Source organism: Limulus polyphemus, unplaced genomic scaffold (assembly GCF_000517525.1).
Source record: "Limulus polyphemus unplaced genomic scaffold, Limulus_polyphemus-2.1.2 Scaffold225, whole genome shotgun sequence".
NCBI lineage: Eukaryota > Metazoa > Arthropoda > Merostomata > Xiphosura > Limulidae > Limulus > Limulus polyphemus.
In genome coordinates this window covers 784785-790688 of record NW_013665835.1, presented here as the reverse complement: position 1 = coordinate 790688, position 5904 = coordinate 784785, and the positions used below count along the sequence as shown (strand labels likewise).

General features: G+C 35.9%; 1 protein-coding gene across 1 annotated transcript in view; it reads left to right on the top strand.

Moving 5' to 3' along the window:
- LOC106478566 (anoctamin-4-like) overlaps positions 1 to 5904 on the top strand; it is a 140578-nt gene that overhangs the window by 16569 nt on the left and 118105 nt on the right. The window lies entirely within an intron of this gene.

Genomic DNA, 5904 nt, shown 5'->3' with positions numbered 1-5904 from the left:
CTACCCTCAGATTGCGAGTCGAGCGCCCTAACCACCTGGCCATGCCGGGCCCAGAATGGATGTAATGTGGAGTTTGTAAATCATATTTTTTCTGCATAATGAATAAGGGTAAGTCATCCAATGCCATCAAGATCAATTGCAGGGCTGTATATGATGAAGGGAATGAGAGTAACTCGCACACAAGTGATGTTCCATGGACTAATACAGCAAGGTCCAATACATTGGTACAGTGTCATGTGGTTATAGTGGCCAAGCAAAACATTAATTGCTTGCTTTCGAAAAAATAGGCAGCCTAGTGAACATCAATGACGTTTTGGTGTTTGGCCACACTTGCAAGGCAGTGTCTGAGAGCCTACGAATGGTATTACAATGCTTACAAAAGATAGGCTTAAAACTGAAACCCAGAAAGTATAGGCTCAGGTGAATGAAGGTGGAGTTTCTTTGCCACCTTATTGAGAGAAATGGAGTATTGACAAAGTGGGCTTTAATTGCCATGGCGAGAGACTAGCCCTGATTTAAGATGAAATAAGTGGTCTGCAGGGTTTTTTGGTTTTGCTTTAGTGCTAGCTTATTCCTGTCGAGACTTTGAGTTTTTCTTGGATAATAACACCAGCAACAAAGGAGTTGGAATAGTGCTATCACACTTGCAGAAATGTTGTGGAATGGTCACATGATAATTATTTGACACCCGATTGCAGATACTACACAATGAATGAACTGTCTTGCTGCATTGTAAGATCTTGCCCTTTTGTGGAATGACCTTGCCCTGGATACTATGTATACAATCCCCCTATTGTACCAGTCATAATTACAACATGCCATACAGTAGATGACTTCATTGAAGGATGGATGTTAAAGTTAGCACTTCGAGAAAACTGGGATGAGCAACTGAAGGATTCTGACCTAACAGCAGTATTGTTTGTAGTCCCTCATGGACAAGCCCACTCAGCACTAGTGGAGGAGCATAGCATGGACACATGTAAGTTGTGGCACTTGCACAGACAATTGTGAGTGCAAGAAGGTGTGCTGTATCATTGTTACCAATGTGAGAAGGGGAGTGCTCTGACAGTGCTGCAGCTAGTAGTCTCCAGAAGTCTGTGGCAAGAGGTGCTGCAGAATTTGCAAAACACCATTATCACAGGAAGAAGTGACAGAGACAGGGCAAAATCCAACAGAGAATTGTTGGATCTCTTTTACAAAGAATAGCCATGTATATTGCTTGTGTGCTCCCAGAAATTCCAAGGTTCATTACTACAATCTCATGGTCATCGATTATTTCATCAAGTGTGCCAAAGTGACACTAACCAACACACAAGTGCATATTATTGTGTATACATTAGCTGAGAAATGGACAGTGCAGTTTGGAGCACTGGAAGAAATCCATATGGATCAGGTGGCTAACTTTAATAGCTAATGGTTCATTGTGTAAGGTGTTAGGTGTAGTGAAGACTCACACTTCACCTTATCACCCTGAGTTTGTTGGTTTGGCAGAATGTGCAATACAAACTATCAAGCAGAAATTTGCAAAATTTTTAACCTAATGGAGTTGACTAGGATTAAAATTTGCCATATATATAATGATGGATACAGAGAAAAAGAACGTGGATCAATGGGCTGTTTGCCAAACTCGCTTATATTTGGAGGAGAAGTGTCACTCCCTGTGGGCATGATGTATAGTCCTCCACCATGGTGAGAAGTTCCCGTATACTCACTAAGAGTATGTAGAGTAGCTGGGATTGACAATGGCCAATGCACAAGAGTTTTCAAAACAGAGCTTGGGAAGGCAGCATGACAACAGAAGTGTTCTAACTGGACAATGAAGGAATGGCTATTCCAGCATGGTAATTGTGTGTGTTTGTGGTACGTGATAGAAGCATGGAAGCAACTGAAATACAAACAGACTGCTCTGTACCTGATACTCTGATTTTGTTGGTCCTCTAATGTATGAGATACAGTAGATGCAAGACCTGTGAAAGCATGTGCAGCACGTCTAAAGGTACATCCATATGCCACAAATGAGCCCTTGATGCACTGCCTTGACTAGGAGTATGGAGAGGAGACCGATGAGTTAGGGAAGGGCGAGGATGTCACCTTCAGTCATTGTAACTCCACAATAGTGTAGAGGAAGTACCTGATACCTATATGGTAGTCTTCAAGGAGCCAGATGAGGAGTTGCTGACATCAGCCTCCCGATTAGTAGGAATGGAATTGACTGATTGATCTTTCAAGCTAGGATGATCTTCAGGTAAAGCATTTGATGACTAAAAAGTGGCGTTCTGAAGACTACCAACCAAAATGGTGCCATGACACTTTGCTTTCCAAGTCATAGAGTGGATCTTCTGATGCAGAATGTTGTCTGACATTTTGAGGAAATTACTCCAAAAGCTAGTGGAGCAGTGAGGACTCTGGTGCTTGGTCAATAAGAGAGTACTGCTTTTTGGGTGTGTTTCAGAGTACACAAGTGACAACACAAACTTTATTATTGGAAAATAGACTTTTAATCCAAAAGTCTTGGTTAACACAAATTTTCTATATATTTATTTTGTGAAACCTGAAAAAAAAATGGATTGAGTTTGATAGACCCTCGATGATACTACCGTTGCTACCTGATGTAACTTCTAGAGGTAATCCAAATGTTTACCCAGTTTTCAGAAGCAAGCTGTATAAACTATAAGAGTTATTGATGAAGTGTAATGGCAGCATACATATATGTTAATGGGCGCATGTAATCAAACATATGTGTATAGCAACACATACTCATTGGAAACGCTACACAGACTCCTTCATATATGTTTTAATCAATTGAAAATAAATGGAACAGCCACACACAAAAAAAGAAATGAACCCTTTTCCACAGGCATCCTCTTATCAGCTTGTCACGAGATTTTATTGTGTTAGATTTAAATTTCAATTAAATTATTTTGTTATCATAGCATACAAATACATTTTTTTTTCGTGATTGGTTACTTTAGACGGTCCAAGTCTAAACTTTTATTTAAAACTGGACTACCCGTGACCCGTTGGGTCACCTACTATTAAGGGGTTATGAAGAATTCAAGCTAATTTCAATATTGCACCGAAATAAAGGTTTATTTTGAGATAATTTAATTAAATATTTCAATCCATTCATGTTATTCATACTTCAAAAAAAATATTTGATTGTTGATCTGGAGTAAGAGTAAAGACCATTTAATTTTTCAAAAAAGTGAAATCATAGTTTTCAGGCATTGTGATGAATTAGTTCATTATGTTGAAGTCTTTCCTCTTGAACCTTCTACAAATAAGAAACAGTAACACTTTATTTTTCTTCGAATTACCTCCCATAACCAAGGCACATTACTGAGAAATTCTTACACCTTTTAATGAAGATGGGAACATTAACAGGGAAATAGATTTGAACGAAGAAATTTCGTAAAGAGCACGAATGGTAGTGTGATGTAAAATTACTCATGCTTGAAATTTTCATAAAAGTGACCCGAAAACGGCGCTAACTCGGTAACCCGTAGCCCGATCAAGTTTCGTAAAAAGCGCAAACGGTAGTGTGAATGATTTTTTGACTGAGAAAATAAGCAAACAAACAAACAAACAAACAATCTCAAAATTTTAGTAGTATATAGAAAAATTCTTCAAGATCTTTGTTTTTGTCATCTTACGCCTTTTAATGAAGATGGGAACATTGACAGAGAAATATAATAGCCAATGCTCGGCGAGAGGTTTTCATTTATAAAATTTTGTTGTTGTTCTCGACTTGATTTTTATTTTATTAACAAGTCTCCATAGTTACTATTTGCAAATAGTCAATTATATTGTAGGTCCATTTTATTGTTGTTCTTTCTACGCGCCATTATAACACATTTTCATCTCATCATTTAATTTCTGTTGTGCATATATTGTTGCATAGAAGATATTTTAAAGTGATTCATCAGTGGAGAACGAATAGCTAGATAGATAAACCATATGTGGCGCCATCTAGTGTACCTAAATGCATCTAGAAATTTTCATAAAAGTGATCCAAAAAACCGGGCTAACTCGGTAACCCGTGGCCCGATTTTAACGAAACTTATTTTATTCTGTTTCTATTCTCATTTCTATTCTCATTTTATTACAAATATGGCGGTATTATGCACCGTTTTTGCTGTATTTAATTACAGACAATCTCACAAACAAACGATCTCAGACTTTTAGTAATATATAGATTACGACGATTAGAACCCATAAACTTAACTTTGGTTTAATACCTAGACTCCGTTTTCCAAGGTAAATTTAAATCATCCCATAAAGGCTTGAGTATAGAGCTCCTGTTTAAACTTTAATATTCAATAAAACCTTGTTAACCTAATTAAGATAAGTTAATATAATTTGAGAAATAGAGAAATAGAAATAGAGAGATAAATAAAAGCAGGAAGAACTTGAAAATGCACAATAAAAACTTTATTAAAAGACAACCTGTCACCAAGAGTTGCTTTGGTTGAATTTTCCTTTCAGTTTTTGTTAAGACCACATTGTTCTGTTTTTTAGCATTGTGTCCATCGAACTCCCAATTATAAGCGTTATAAGCCCTCGCACTTACTCTTCAGCTACTGGGAAGCTTAAGATCAGGATCAAACCGTTTCTGTCTCCTCCTAAGTTTATACTTTTTAGAGTGTTCATAATTACTAATATTTTTAATTTTGTATTCTAATGGATAATGTGTAAGTAGTTCGTTGTGACATTAAATTATCTTTTAAAAAGATTCAGTTGTCTGTTTGTTAAATAATTTTTGAATGATTTGTTAGTTATTGTTCTAGCTGGCTTATAAACATTATAAGATGCAACACTTAATTTTAGAAAAAAAAGTAATGCTTCTTTTGTCTGTTTTTGAATTTTTCGAGCTGAAATTGCTTTTGATTTTCATCAATTAAGTATATTAGAATACAAAATTTGAGAGCTCTAAAGTTTCAACTTAAAAATATCATATATGGTTAGAGTTAGATTCAGGAATATTATATTTCGGTTCAAAATTAAACTATTTCTACAATAAAAATAAATTATTATTATAAAAATGACTCTCATTGGATTCGCAGTTTTAAATTTAAGAAATCTCCAGATTGTCTGTTTTAATTTATTATTGCAACATAAAATTGACAGAAGTAGCACGACGTTATAACAACGTTTTCCACTATGAAAGGTTTATTTGTAGCTGAGTACAAAGCTACGCAATGGGCCACCTGTGCCATGCCCACCAGAAGTATCGAAACCCGGTTTTTAGCGTTATGAATCCATCGATTTACCGTTGTATCACTGAGGGCTCTCTTCGAAAGGAGCGCAGTGTCTGAAATATTCTTGAAATGATAAAATGTCATAAAGAGGTTTTAACAACTTAATCGTTAAGAATGAGATTAATCAATCCGCTTTTACACTTTCAGCGAGAAATTTCCATGTTTTGTTATTATTATTATTAGAAATCTAGCATGTGAAACAAAAGAAACATTGGTAAGTTTTGGAATGAGTAAGTATTTCCCGGCAAAATCTAAATGTCAAATAGGTATTTTTAGTAGATAAAATATTATTATTAAGTAAAAATGAGACTTCTAAACTGGTTATTAAAACAGCACGTGAAATCGATCTGAGACATTCTTGAGTTTCGACAACATAATAATTATCATATGGCATGCTACTGAAAATAAATATAAAAACGAAGAGTGTGAAATAAGTGTTTGATCTCAATGCAGCGTCAGAGTATTTTCACAGTGAAATTAGTCCCTTACACGAACCAAGTAGAAAACCTTATCAAACTAATTCAATCCAATTTTAAGAAGCTTCGCTCCCTGTACATGTTTCTTTGTTTGTTTTGAATTTCGCGCAAATCTACACGAGGGATATCTGCGCTAGCCGTCCCTAATTTAGCAGTGTAAGATTAGAGGG